Source organism: Chenopodium album, chromosome 26 (genome assembly GCF_948465745.1).
Source record: "Chenopodium album chromosome 26, dcCheAlbu1.1, whole genome shotgun sequence".
Taxonomy (NCBI): Eukaryota; Viridiplantae; Streptophyta; class Magnoliopsida; order Caryophyllales; family Amaranthaceae; genus Chenopodium; species Chenopodium album.
Window position 1 is genome coordinate 32,524,344 of NC_137859.1, and position 16,541 is coordinate 32,540,884.

Consider the following 16,541-nt stretch of genomic DNA (forward strand, 5'->3'; position numbering starts at 1 on the left):
AGACTTTTAGGGCATGTTCTGATTGACTGAAGTGAACTGAACTGAATTGAAAATACGAAAATTTGCAAATTGCAGCCATTTAAAGTTCGTATTTTACAAATTGTAGCCATTTAAAAACAAAATTGCAAATTGCAGCCCAAAAGTTCGTGTAAATTATAAATTGCAGTCTGATTTAACTTTTTCATCGGTTTACATGGCAAAAAATCTTCGATTAAGGTTTTAGGGTTTATTTTAGCCCTTAGGGGTCCGAATTAAGCTCAAAATAGGCCCTTAGTGAAACATAAATTCAAATGAGTCAACTTAACCTAACTCAACTTGAGTTCAAAAATGGACATTTCAGTATGGTGTCTCATTTTGGAATTGCGAGCGGTTGTTGAGTCCTTTTTGGTATGTCAAATTCGTAAGGTTCCTCGGTCATGGGTTTCTCCGGCTCATTGGTTAGCTGGTTGTGCTCGGCGACGGCAGTTGTTGTTTTTTCAGTTTTAGTTTGTTTCTTTTTGTTGCAGTTTGTTTTTTCGTTGCTAGTTCTTTTGTCAAAAGAAAAAAAAAAAAAAAAAAAAAAAAAAAAAAAAAAAAAAAAAAAAAAACCTAACTCAACTTGTTAAGTACATTAGGGTCATTGGTGAGATTTAATTTGATTGCTTAAATTTGAGGTAGAATGGTAGACTTCTTTGGAGTATAGGGAAAGGATGACGAATTGATAAGGGCAACCCCCACTCCCAATATTCCATATTGGATCCCGAGTTTCATGCCTTTTATTATAGCTTTTAAATTATCCATAATATCGATAAAGGTAAAAGTTTCCTCTTGAAGATTTTCATACCTATTTTAATTTTTAAATTTTAAGGTGAATTTTGTCAAATTTTATAACATGGCAAATCAAATTTTCTACGAGAAACTTATATGAAGTATTATCTAATGACCCATTAGAGGGAGGTGGTGGTGTCCACCTACAAAACCTAAGTTATCTTTAGTTTTGGAAAAAAAAAACATTAGTATAAAAACCTGGCGTCTTGGCATATATGAATTCAATTAAGAGACTAAATAATCAACCGCTCGTAATAAGTTGAAGTAGAGAATATTTTTTGTGGATTGCTAAACACTGCCACAAAAAATGATCACCATTGCCAACATTTGGTGTGAATGTACAACCATGCCCTTACTACTTCACCACCCCTTATCCTCCCCGACGACCCACCACCCTGCCGACCGGCAACGACCACCACCACTCCGACCGGCAACCCACCACATCCCTCTCAATGATGACCCAGTACCCTCCCTTGGCGGCGGAAAGGAGGTGATTTTTTTTTAATTAATTTTCGGCAACCGCGAACCGGTTATCGTGCACGGTTGTCGAAAATAAAAAAACCACCACCTTCCCATCAGCGAGGGAAAGAGGTGGGGTCGTCGACTCGTCATGTCAGGGTTGTGGTGGTGGTGTGGTTGTCACCAGTCAGTGTGGTGGTGCTGGTTGTCGTCGATCAGGGTGGTGGTGGTCGTCAGTGGTCAGGTTGGTGATGGTCATCACCTGTCAGGGTGGTGGTGTCAAGGTGTTAGTGATAGATGGCAGGACGGAAGATAATGGTGAAGTACAAAGGGCATGATTGTCCATGCACGCTAAATGTTGGCGATTTTGATCATTATTGATGGCGGTATTTAACACCCCTTTTTAAACTAACTCCCAGAATGCGTGCACATAGAGCTAGTGTTGGACTATTTTAGCATATTTTTCAGGCCTAAGATGCAGTTTAACTGTTTGAGACTATTGTTACGTAAGACCCGTTTGTCAAGGTGTCCGTTGCCAAGAATATTGTTGGCCCTAAATTTGGCCCAGCTCAATCACTAAATCTAAATCCAAAACAGATCAATTTTGTTTAGCTGGGCTATATGCTGTAGGAAAAAAAAAAAAAAAAAAACCACTACTCCATTTCTTATGAAGTACCTTTTCCATTCTTATTTTATCGCAATGTTTTGCACTATTTACCCATATTTCTTCGATTAGGATCTTGTTAATTATCCCAATTTACACTTTCAACATATTTAGTTTTTTTAATTTTTATTAACGTGTAATGTAACATATTAATGATAGATATGTATATTGACAAATGTAGGTAACTCAAACGTTGTAATTAAAGAACGATGGAAGTATTTACTAGTGAGAACAAGTGGATAAGCATGACATTTATTCAATTTGCTATTAAAGATAATATTAGACAACGTGAGAGAATTTAAAAATAGTATTGGGAGCTCGTGACCATTATTGAGCACTCCCTCCTTATTTATTACTTGCTCAATTTTTTCATGTGTGGAGTTTTAGAAGAAATAGTATAAAGTAATAAAATATGAAGGAATGGGGTTGGTGGAAAAATAAATAGTTGGGATTGTAAACCATAAAAATTCAAACCTGCAATACATAATAAAAGAGGCAGAAAAATATACGGGAACAATTATTTCATTGATAATTTGTGGGTTACAACTTTCGTAGATCTCTTGATTCCTCTCTACAAAGGGCTAGGGTTTGATATTTGTTTATAGTACAGGGCCTTGTCGGTTTAATTCATACTATGTAGCCTATAATGTTTGGTAGTAGGAAGGAGATGGGGTCTTTGTTACTTGTTCCATCTGAGTCTCCTCTAAACCCTATAAACGACCTTCTTTATATAGAGTGTCGTAGAGTAAAAGATAATAATCTATGAGATTCTGAAGATAAATATCTTATATTTTTTGATATATCTTATATTTTTTGATATTATCTCCTTATTTACATATATCTGACACTTAATAATTAACAAACTTTCGGTGTCAACAGGGATGAAAGAGAACACAAAGTTTCATATTTGGCTAGCCGCACCGTACGACCAGCTACAATATAATTTTTTATTTTTTAAATTCTTCTTCTCTCTCCTCTATTAATTTTTTCTTCTCCAGTTAGCCCTTCACCAAGCTATCTCCTCTTTCTCTCTTCTCCTTTCTCAAAAAAGGGCAGCATACTTACAAAACAAACCACCTGCCATTACAAAGGAAGAATGCATATCCTCCACCAACTCCGTCGTCGTACTCTCTTCTCCTTTTTAGCCATATTTGAAGTGAAATTCGAAGCCATTGTTAATTTAATTTTAAAGGTATTTGTTCGATTTATTTTTATTTTTTAAACGATTTGGTTGTGGGTTCGGTTGGATCTATGTTTGTTTGTGGGCTTGGTGTATGGTGGTGGTGGTGGCATGGCGTATTGGGGGTGGGGCTAGCAGGGAAAGACTTATTAAGGGTCCTAGGTGGCACTGACCCCCCCAATTTTTTTTTTATTTTTTTATTTAGGTAAAGGTGTAAATTTATAGGTTAAATACAATTTTAATGTAAAAATATCATTAACTTAGCTTTGTCATAGTGGTAATGTATTAAACTATTGATTTATGCAAAAAGTCTTAGGTTCAAGCCTTTAAACAAGCATTTTTTTTTTTTTTATATATATATTTAGTGCCCCTCCACACTAAATATTCTACATCCGCCCTAGTGGCGTTTTGGGGGTGGTGATGGGTTAAGAGATACTAGGTCGGGGGTTACTTAAGGGGTTACCAGATGGGTAGGTCGGGGGTTACTTAAGGGGTTAATAGATAGGTTACTTAAGTGGGTTACTTGGGAGGTTATTTATTTAAGTGAGGTTACAGGAGGGGTTACTGGAGGGGTTACTAGGTCGGAGGGGTTACTAAGTCGGAGAGGTTACTTGAGGGGTTACTTGAGGTGTTACTAAGTCGGAAGGGGTACTTAAGGGGTTACTAAAGGGGTTACTAGATGGGTTACTTGATCCGATTAGGGGTTACTAGGTCCGGTCCGGGGTTACTAGGTTGATAGGGTTACTTTGTCATTTGCTGATTTGACACCCTACCGCATGGTGCGGCCAGCCGCACCAGAAACACACTGGAAAGAGAATATGGAAATATTAAACTATGAAAATTGGGGGCAGGTCCACTAGGAGTGAATAAATTAGTAAAATATTATAAAAGGTTTCCAAAAAAGGAAATGAAGCAAGTAATGAAATTCAGAGGGAGTAATATATAAAATAAAACAAAGTTGGGGATTTGGAAAATTCCCTTCTATCTAATGTAGGAAAAACCTTAATTTTAAATAATAAGATTTACTAACAATTGTGTGACCTTAATTATTATTGTGAATTTGAAGTTCGGCATTATATTGAACATTGTCACCCTAATTTTAATTTATTGACACTTATTACTCCATATTCATATTGACTAGTATATTAAAAATTTCATTATAAAAAAAAAATTAATTCTCTTATGACCTTTATGACTTCCCTTCAAAATAATAATAATAATAATAATAATAATAATAATAATAATAATAATAATAACATCGTGACTTTATTTTTAATGTAATAAATTTTATTTTAATTTATTAATGTCTTCTATTTTTTTTTTATTAATAAAATAACCATAGTGTCTCTTAGATTAGTGATCTATAATAAACTAATGTGAAGCATTTCTATTTAAGAGTTAGAGCCTGTTCACATTTACTTAGGGCCTATTCACATTTACTTAATTTCAGTTCAGTTCAGTTCAGCTCCAATCAGTTCAGTTCCAATTAGTTCAGTTCAGTTCAATTCAGCTCCTAATTTCCCTCTCTAATAAAATATTCATGTTAGCTCAATTCAGTTTAGTTCAGTTCAGCTCCAATCAGTTCATTTTAATTCGGTTCAACTCCAATCAGTTCAGTTCAGCTCAGTTCAGTAAATGTGAACATGCCCTTAATTTCAGTTCAATTCAATTTAGTTCAGCTCTAATCAGTTCAGTTCAGTTCAGTTCAGCTCAGCTCCAATCAGATTAGTTCAGCTCAGCTCCTAATTTCCCTTTCTCATAAAATATTCATTTCAGCTCAGTTGAGTTTAGTTCTGCTCCAATTAGTTCAGTTCAGTTCAATTCAGCTCTAATCAGTTCAGTTCAGCTCAGTTGAACAGGCCCTTACTAACCAAATAATCCCTTACTTATTGTCAAAATTTTCCCAAAGATGTGTAATTTGGTGTATTTTAATTTGTAAAAAGTTTTATTTCGTATCATGAACAATGAAATTATTCTTACATAATTTGAGAAGTGGAATTATTTATATCTAAAAACGTTGATTTTAAGAACTACATCGTAGTAGTTTTGATTTGTAAGTCAATCAACAACATGACGTCTACATTAGTATTAATAACAAGTACACAATAACAACGAGAAGTCAAAAACTGACCATCTGTGCTCGTGGGTTAAGTTTAATTTGGTATGATTCTTTGGATTTATAATATTAATGTCAACAAACTTTACTCCCACCTAAGAAAAATGTTTGTCAACCAGCATGACATACATAAAAGTACAATGTGAATCCGAGTTGAACGAAGGGGTTTTTTTTCTCCTATCCTTCACCTTGAATAAATCCTCTATCCTCGTCAAAAAAGAAAAAAAAATTAAAAGGAAAAAAAAAACTATCTTGTTTCACGAAGATAAGGGTTAAAAAAAAAAATAATAATAAATAAAATAAATAAATAAATAAATAAATAAGGGTAGCAGTAGCTCATTTGGGTAGCTTAACTAAGGTTTATTAGTTTGGAAAATTGGCTTAAAATAATACCAACTATGAATAGTGTGTGCAAAATAATACGAACTCAACTATTTGCTATTAACGGTACCACCTTTTGTACTATATGTGCAAAATAGTTTGCCATTTACCGAAAGAGTACTTCGAGGAATATTCTGTCTATTTTTATTATTATTTAATTTTATTTTAATTAATTTTTTGTTTTCTTTTCAAAATACATTATGTTAACAATTTTCTTTACAATCTAAATTTTTGTTTGGCTTTATTTTATTTTTTTAATTGTCAATATGTTTTTAAATATTTTTTTTTTCGAAATAACTTTGGTAATTTCTACTATCACACAATAGTTAGACTATTTATATGCATTATTATGCTGATATAATTGAAGGAATTATGTCTTCGATAAGTGCAATTACTAGATATATCAAGGATCACTATTATGGAGATAATAAGTTCATTCTATAGGGTCGTCAATATCTGGTGCTAGATATGATAATTGATCTTTGGGTTAGTTAAATAGCCCAAAGCCTTATAGAATGGATCCTATGAGGTCACACAACAAGGGTATTGGGTTAAACAAGTAAGAGGCCCATTAATGGGCCTCATGAGATTATGACATACCATGTAGAGTGTTGGGCTAGAGTAGTGTGTTTTGGATAAGGGTTTTGGGCTTTTGACATGGGCTCTTATTTAGAGATGAGATCAATAAATAAGATCCATGCCTAGGGTTTGTAAGTAGCAGTCATAATTCACACACAGTGAATTTTGACATCAAGGCAACCAATCCCAAAACCCTAAAAACACTCTCCTCTCTCACGGCCCTCCCCTCTCCCTTTCACGTCCGTACGTGCGGCGCCCCTCATGGTGGCTCGTGGTGTTCGTCGTGGTGGTTCATGGTTAGCTCGTGTCTCTCTTCTCCATTGAAGGTTGATTGAAGCGTTCAGTCACGACTAACTAGCATTAGTGGAGGTTTAACTTGTGCCCGTGAACCAAGTAGAGGAATCACGCTTGGGGTTCTTTATCTCCCTTTGTTCTTGCTCGATCGCACGTGGAATCACGCTTCAAAGGTACGATTATTTGTGCTTTATGTGTTATGCATTAGATCCTTGGATTAGGTACTGTATGAATATGATTCATGTTATTTCCGCTGCGTAGTACCTATAGATCCCTACAGTGGTATCAGTTAGCCTATTGCATTTACGCATATTGCCAATTTTAATTCAATTAGGAGGGAGAATAATTAATTATGGTTCAATCTTTATATTAAATGGATATTTAATTTTTGGAATATGATTAAATATGATTTAATTGCTCAATTGTTCTAGCAAAATTCGAATTAAGCCCTAGTATTTTCGAAAATTTTAATTGGAATAAAGCTCTAAAATTTTGATTTTGTGTGCTTAATTTTGATGTTTTTCGAAAATTTATGCTTCATAAATTTAATTAGTTTGATTTGATACTAAAAATATGATTTTTTGTATAATCCATAATTTGATTTAAAAGTTAAATTAAATTTGAATTAATTTTGTGAAGAACCCTAGATTTGAAATTGAATTGTGAATTTAATTTCAAAATTGAATTGGGCATAAATGTTATGTTTTAATTCAAAAGACCTAATTAAATTAATTTTGCAAAAGTTTTTTAATTAAATTAAAACTCTCAAAAAAAAAAAAAAAAAAAAAAAAAAAGGGATTCAAACTTGGGAGGGGGCAGCCGTGGCTGGGTGGTCGAACCACCGTCAGGTGGGCCACGGCGGCTGCCAGTAGGTCGGAAAGGGTGCGTGATGGTGGGCGGAGGACAGGCGGCAGCAGCGAAAGTGCAACTGTTGCACTGCCGCTTGCTGCTGCTAGTACAGCTCTGCTGGTGGCTGGGCTTCGGCCTAGCTGCCACGGCAGCCCTCGAGCGACGGCGATAAATTCAGGCGCAGAAGGTGGCTCCGGCAGGTGGTGGACTGGAAATGTTCCGGTCAGAGCCGCTGCTTGCGCCGTGGCTGGGCTTTGCTCCTGGCTGCGGTTGCGGGTTGCTGATTCCAGCTGCTGCGTTGGCTGGGCTTCCCCTGGCTGACGTGGCAGCAGATTCAATTTAAAAAAAAAATTGTTTTATTAAATTAATCTATTTTTAAATATATTTCAAAATAAAATCTGATTTTATTTTGGGATAAAATCAAATTTCAAAAATTGGTTTTTGATAATTATCCTTAATTAAGGTTGTTAATTTTGGATAGGATTTGTTAGAATATTCTGAGCATATTCCAAAAGGATAAAGATTGATTTAAATAATGTGATTATCCCATAATTATTTTTGGATATAATTGATTTAAAATTTTGTGATTGGCTAGTAATTAGGATAGAATTTCCTAACTTTGTTAGGATAATCTTTGAGGATAAATATGATTTATCTTTTAAGATTAAAATAAGATTTAATTCTATCTCATGACAAATTTAGAATATATGATATTTTATTGATGATCATGAATAATATATGATATTATCTAATTACATTAATTAAAATATGAGATATTTAGATGCCATGTTTCCTTAATTGTGAACATTCGATGTTGTAGTTTAGGAAAGCATGATGAGTGATTTATTATGTGGCAATTTTATAATATATGATGTTGTTTATTGCTATATAATGACTAGTATGGCCCAGTAGATTGCTAAATACGATCTGCGCATCGTGATGTATTTTTGTAATCTTAGTACGGTCTACGTACCGATAAAGTATTTTGTAATTTTATTTCATTTTATTTAAGTAGTAGATAGAATAGAGTAGAATTACAGGTTGCAGTTAATCCAAGAAGCCCATGAAGTATAGGCCCAAAGGAGCAAGGTGGATGCGATCCATGATGATTCAAGTGGGAGCATTTACTTTATTAGTTTTCTTAGGATTAGGGGCCATGCTATGTCTTATTAATGCATTCAGTATTTTATGCATGTTAGATTTTATTGATGTTTTGTGATGATGCGCTAGAGTTCACTATTTAATCACAACATAATAAATCTAGATCCCAGTAATATTGATGCAGCTTTTCCAATTAAAAACCCGACGAAAACCTTGATCGTTTGTGATGGGTCGGCCTCAGCAGAGCATCATAATATATCTTGGGGAAGTGGGGGTAGATCACGTTCTACACTTTTAATTGGTTATATTCAACAAGGTTACCTAAAGATCAGTTTAGAACCTTGAAGCTAAGGGTAATAATTAAACATGTGATGGTTAATTATTCAACCAAGAATTACAAGAGTTGTAATCAGTAAAGAGTTTACTCACCTTGAAAATGTAATGGTTGATGGCAGGGCCTCAGTCCGGTTAATTATTGCACGAATAAAGGATCTTGGAATCACTTAATTCAAGTTGGGATCACTTAAATTGAATAGAGTGCTTTAAAGTTACCAATTTAATTCGCTTATGGTACTTTAAATTTAATAAACATAATTGAATTTTGCGTTTACTTATAAGTAACATGTCGTTCTAATTTTATTATTATATATAATCTCCTCGATTGAAAATGAAGTTGAGAAACGTTCTCAAAAGTTTAAAAGATAATCCATAAACCTATATCCCAATTTTGCTAAGATTGTTCTAAAAGGCAAGTTTTAGAAATTCATGTCACATGTCTAAGGTTGGTTTTATTCAAAATGTTTGAGTAAAATACCAACACATCTTCATTTTGAAAAATGTTTCAAGGGATATAATGAGATGGGAGGTACAAATCCTCCAAAAGACAAGTATAGAAATCCAATAAAATCTCTTATTTTCAATATGATTGAATATGAGAAAGTGATTGGAAATCTCTATGATCAAAAGTTGATCAAATGATGGTATTCTTCATCTACTTTATATAGAGTTTAATACTTGATTAAACTCAAATATAAATAATGATACAATAGACTTAGCAGAATCATGAAAAGTGCTTAAACAAGTTAAGCAAAGTATCATTTTGAACCTAAGAGAAATGTTCTAAGTGGCTCAAACGGGAAAGGTTTAGGAATATATGAGGATTGCATTAAGAAGTTATAGGCCAAGAAATGCAAACAAGTTGCTACTTCTCAAACCTAGAACTACTTACATGCTAAAAGTTGTTATGAACAACAAGTGTTTCAAATTAAATGGACCAATTCCAATTGATTAGAAACTACCTCATATAGTTGGAAGGTAAAAGAATGGAAATGTTCCAATTCAAGAATTATATTATAGAAATTGATTTAGCATATTGCTACTTCTTGGACATATGATGTCTTGTTTAGATCACTCATTGCACAATTTGGTTGAACTAAAGGAAGAAATTAGCTAAAGGAGGAATAAATCTACAAGTTTAGAAGCAAATGTTGCTACTTCACAAGTAGAATCTACAAGTTTGGAAGCAAAAGTTGCAACTTTACAAGTAGAACCAGTATTTCACCACTAATAATTGGTTAGAATTAAATAAATGTTATTCATTCTTGTCAATATCAAAACACCATTCACTGTTAGTAATGACTAAACATCGAAGATTCAAAACGTGGAATAAATGTTATTCTATGCTTCTTTGAGTCATAATGTGTTTTGAATTGCTAAATAGGTTTAAAGTTCTATATGATAGAAATAGTTAAACCATTTCTATATATATAAGTTGTCTCTAATATGTCAATTTATTCGAATGAAAATGAAAATTGCATGCGGAAGATCCAAAGGGATGGACTTTCAATATAATTGAATTATGAATCCATTGATATATGTAATTATCATTCTAATTTGAAACTTTGACAAAGTCACCATTTAGAGAAATGATGATGAGAACTCAAGGTCGAATACATATCAATGTAAGAAACCAAAGGTTCAAAGGCTAGAGACAGACAATGAAACTTCATTTGTGATATGATCACTACTTGTGCTCAGTTGAAGCATAAAAATGAATATTTTGAAAAGTTCAAAATTTTCAATATGAAGTTCAGTATCAACTTGACAAGATAATGATTACACTACAATATGATTGTAATTGTGAAAATTTAAGTCGAGACATGTATTGGCAACACATTCAAAGTATTGAGATATGATCGTAATAATGAGAATTTAAGCCAAGACATTGATAAACATCCAAGAGTTGTGAAATCGTTTTACAACAAACTCTGAAGAAAACCTTGTGAAGTGTTTACGAAGGAAGTTATCAATCTATATAAGATATATTTTGATAATGGATGTAAATTACCTATCTTCCAACCATTGTTCAAGGGATATACTTTTAAAATAGGCTACAAAACTAAACAAACTACATACGTCAAATCAAATGTAGCAAAGGCTTCATATGTGATATGGATAAGAAAAGTTCTTATATAGTCTTTCTACAAAGTAAGGAATAAAAGTTGTATTAAAACGTTTAATGCACACTCGATTCCTATATAGAGCACGGGGTACTACTACACAACCATACTTAGCACAAAATGTTTGTTGCTCAAGTAGGTGCCCTTATGGAAATTGTTCCAAAAGGTCAAGTGGGAGTAGTATAAATCTCGAAAGAGTTCGAGAAAAGCAACAAACAAACGTGGTTCAAACCATGGTTGGTTCACCCTATGCTAAATATGCCTCCTCAAAAGGCAAGTGGGAGTATAAGAATCTTGAAAAGTTCGAGAGCCTTGAAAGAGTTCAAGAAAAGTGATTTCGAAAATCTTGAAGAAATTTGAGAAGTTATCGAATAACAGCAACAATATGAGCATGATTCACCTCATGATACAAATGACAACGCGTGGTCTCATTAAGTGTAATGGGATTAATAACCGTGTGTCGAAGGTAGTACATTCCAAGTGCACATCCTCTATTGTCGTTTCTCATTGAAAACTAAACAAAGTTGTTGTATGAGTTTCAATTGTTGCATAAAAACCCACAATGATGACTAGCATATGTAAAACTTAGCCAAAGAAATATGATTTCATATTGACTAAGAGTTCTAAAATACTCATTTTGGAACATGATGATTATGCAAGGAATAAGGATGATTTGACAAGTTATGACTCCAAGTGGTTTAAAAACCATGAATTCTTAAATAGACTCTAAGTCTGTAAGCAAGCGTATGACACTTGAATAATTTGCCTAAGTTGGGTGAAACCCATATAAGCAGAGCACACAAGAAAGAAAAATGTTTTCTAACTAAAGCAAAGACTTGTTAAGGATTCAACAAATTCTTAGTATGACTATGACTATGATGAAACCTTTACATTAGTCATGTTGCAAAAATCTATTAAAGATACTTTAGTGATTTCTACCTTATGAAATTTGGTAGATGGATTTCAAAACACTTTCTTGAAATTGTTCATGAAATAAGATTTGTATATGATACAATCAAAAGTTTGGAGATCCAATAATCCTAGGGATGCCTAAAAGATCCATAATGGATTGAAGTTAGCATCATGGAGTTAATGTTCTTAATTTTGTGAGTCAATCAAATCGTTTGATGTTCTTGTAAAATGAAGAAAAGATCTTGTATGTACAAGGTGTTTAGTGGGAGCTATGAAATCTTCTTGGTTTAGTATAAAGAGCAATTATTCATTGCTTGAAGAGTCAAGTAGTGGGTAATGCATTTTGTATGAAAATCTTGAAGAAGAAGATGAGTAGATTTGGGATTCAAGATCTATATAGATAGGTCTCGAAGGATGTTTGGTTTTTGGTTAAGAAGCTTATATTGATAAGATTCTTATAAGGTTCAACATTATATTGAAAAGAGTTTCAATCCCATGTGACATGACACGTTGATTAATGATTCAATACCTTGAGAAAGGTTGATGAAATTTTGACTTTGAGTGATGATCCTTATGCTATTCGCAAAGGATTCATCATGCATGCCATGGACTATACTCGTCTATTTGATTCACGTGTTTTAAAGAACAAGTGATGATAGATTTCAATCGAAATCCAATGTAACGTTGGAATACAAATTAGAAATTCCTAAGTTCTTTGCGAAAGGGCGAAGGAAAATTCTTAGTGTATGGAGATGAAAATGATTATAAGATTTAGAAATTGCAAAGTTCATGTTTATGAGAATGTCTCATGAACTCTACTTACTGAACCCCTTCCATGACCAAGGTATGAGAGTCATACTAAGGTTTTTGGATTGAAGCAAGTTATGTAATTTTAGTTGTGTATGTTTTGAGAAAGCATATTACAAAAGTAAATACATTAGCTTGCAGAATTATATTTATCAATTGAAACAAAGTTTCAATCTTATTTAATCGTGGTTTCAAGATTAAATAAAATGTCCAAAATAATTATGAATTGATGGGCTCACTAGGTTGATGACCTTTTGAATGAAACCCCACAGGTGAACTAAATTCATATATTATTTAAGTTCCTAGTTCGGAATCATTAAAGTGGACATAAATGATTTCTATTTGGACTAGCATGTTAAGATTGATTGGATAGCGCAGTTTCATGGGCTATAGGAGCGTAGTGATGCTCGGTCAATCACATGGATATGCATGAATGATGCATGATCGAACTATAGACCTACTTTGAAGTTCAAGTATAGAGCTTCCGGATATATTAGTGGATTCCTTTGACATGAGTGGAACACTGATTCCATTCAATGATTGTTTTAACTGTGGTACATTCAAACGTCTGGCCGTAACTGGAGATTATAAAGGATGTTTCCCGGTTACTTCATGAGTTGAGTGGGAGTTTTGGTTGCCATAAGATTGGATTGAGTCTACCTATTTAATTAGGAATGTGTCTTGGCCCCTTGAAGAGGGAGAATTCAGAAAATGCATGGCCGTGCTCAAATGAATTACATAGTAATCATTTGTTTTGTAATTCTAACTCAGATTTCAAGAAAAGATTTGTAGATTAATATGACCACGACATAAGATGCAATCATATTATCAAATCGACACACATTGACTTAAGGAATTTGAATATTGCGCACTTGTCTCAGACAAGTGGGAGATTGAAGGAATTATGTCTTCGATAAGTGCAATTACTAGATATATCAAGGATCACTATTATGGAGATAATAAGTTCATTCTATAGGGTCGTCAATATCTGGTGCTAGATATGATAATTGATCTTTGGGTTAGTTAAATAGCCCAAAGCCTTATAGAATGGATCCTATGAGGTCACACAACAAGGGTATTGGGTTAAACAAGTAAGAGGCCCATTAATGGGCCTCATGAGATTATGACATACCATGTAGAGTGTTGGGCTAGAGTAGTGTGTTTTGGATAAGGGTTTTGGGCTTTTGACATGGGCTCTTATTTAGAGATGAGATCTATAAATAAGATCCATGCCTAGGGTTTGTAAGTAGCAGTCATAATTCACACACAGTGAATTTTGACATCAAGGCAACCAATCCCAAAACCCTAAAAACACTCTCCTCTCTCACGGCCCTCCCCTCTCCCTTTCACGTCCGTACGTGCGGCGCCCCTCATGGTGGCTCGTGGTGTTCGTCGTGGTGGTTCATGGTTAGCTCGTGTCTCTCTTCTCCATTGAAGGTTGATTGAAGCGTTCAGTCACGACTAACTAGCATTAGTGGAGGTTTAACTTGTGCCCGTGAACCAAGTAGAGGAATCACGCTTGGGGTTCTTTATCTCCCTTTGTTCTTGCTCGATCGCACGTGGAATCACGCTTCAAAGGTACGATTATTTGTGCTTTATGTGTTATGCATTAGATCCTTGGATTAGGTACTGTATGAATATGATTCATGTTATTTCCGCTGCGTAGTACCTATAGATCCCTACAATAATTAGTTTCAAAAATCCAAAATTCCCCACATTCACCAACCACAATAATGTTGGGAAATTTTTGGTATTTTAAACTAATTAAATCAGAATTATAATGTATTTAAATACCCTACTTACTATTGTGTGGTATTAGAAATTACTACAGATATTTTGAAAAGAAATTAAATACATTGAGAATTCAAAAAAAAAAAAAAACCTAACAAAGAAGTATGTATTTTGACTAGAAAAACAGAAAATTAATAACAAAAGATAAGAATAATAAATATAGATTCCTCGCGATGCATTTTCGGTGACCGATGTACTATTTTCCACATGTATTATAAAGGTGGTACTGCTAGTAGCAAATAGTTGAGTTCATATTATTTTGCACACACTGTTGATAGTTGGTATTATTTTAAGCCAATTTTCCTATTAGTTTTTGATTTTCTAAAAAAGAAGATGAGAGTAAAAGATGCAATTGTTTTGGACACCCTCCTTCGACTACCATAAAACTGTAGAGAGTATTTCAACACTCAACTTTAAGCCCCACAGTGATCATGCATTTAGGCATGATGGCGTCCAAAGGGAAGAAGATAGAGATAAAAGAGTCGTCAACAAGATGTTTTGTCAGGGTGAGTTTGACTTCTGGATCGATGATATTCATGAACTCCATGACACTAGCATAGCATTGATTGTATTTCAGTCTGATTGAGAACACGGTGGAGTATGTAATTGTTCCATCTAAGAATTCAAATTTACGACGTGCTTCCAATGCCATATGAATATCGACCGCCTAATCATTGTAATTATCTCCTTTAAGGCGAGTCGAGGTGATAAAGTCTCCTGGTCTATCCTGTGAACCTAGGTAGAACGGTGAATTAGGCTCAAGTTTTGGTGGTGGTGGTGGTGGTGGTGGTGTATCTCCGACCATTGTTAAGATGTTTTATCTAGGTTAAAAAATCTAGCTCTGATACCATGACAAATAATTATGCGAAAATAATTGTTTGATTGTATTCATGCTCTTGGCCAATATATATAATGTACATAAGATAATTATGCAAAGAATATATATCTAAAATCACAACTTAACATAAATGTATCTATGCCAACTAATCAAATCTCATCATATCTTAACAAATTATTTGGTGCAGATTGAACAAAATTAAACATTTTTTTTTTTTTTAGTGAGCCACAAGGATGAAGTGAGAATCGATCCCAAGATCTTCTTGGAATAGGGAGGGAAGCTATAACCACTTGTGCTATTTCCATTCTCCTTAAACATGAGATTATTAGTTTAAGTTTTTTTTTTTGTCTTCTTTTTAAACTAAATTAAGCATTTCTAGATCTTCAAAATATTTATATGGGCACACAAGTTTCTCATCCGTTCTACATTTGCTTGGATGATGATCGTGGCAATAAAAATTTTGTAATACATTTTCTTTTTTATGTTGACATTTTTTCGGGCTTGGATTTTTTAATTGTGGTTCGCAATTCCTAACATTGACCTCAGTACATCGCCAAAGCTTTGACATATAGCCATGCAGGTCAAACCAACTATAGCCAAATTGAAATCGAAATTCCTTTTTTCCTTAATTCATACTCTATAATTTATTAATAACCACTAATTTTGAATGAAGGTTACGTTTGCCCGCCGTTTGGTGGTTTTACACAGTTAATAAGGAAAATAAAATAGAGGAAAGCAATGATTAGAATCACAAATTTTCATATGTGACCAGCCACACGGTATGGCCCAGTTGGTTATGGATAATTCGGTCGGTCAGGAGTTACTCGGTTAGGGGTTGTGTGGAACGGGGTTTCTCGGTCGGTCAGGGGTTACTCGGTAGGGGTTGTGTCATTGGGGTTACTCGGTTGGTCAAGTATTATCCGGTCAGTGTTTTGATGTGAGTCATCTTGACACACGGTGTGACAAGCGGTGATGTCACATTAGTCAAGAATTAAGATAATAAATTAATTTTGAAAGTAAGAATTTTTGAGTTGTGAGTAAGTAAATACTTTTGTAAATAAGAATAGTTATATTGGGAGTCTATTTTAATTGATAAATGGTAATTGCATGGATATTATGTATGTAAAGAGGGAAAACTACCTCCGATCCGGATCGTAATATATGCAACTTTGGGGTATCATTTGTGAGATCTAAAAAATTCCAAAGTTGTATATAATACGATCAAGAGGTAGTATGTAAAATAATAATTATTTTGATCTAGAAAATTATTGAACCGTAATCATTAATAGGTAATGCCTAAAATG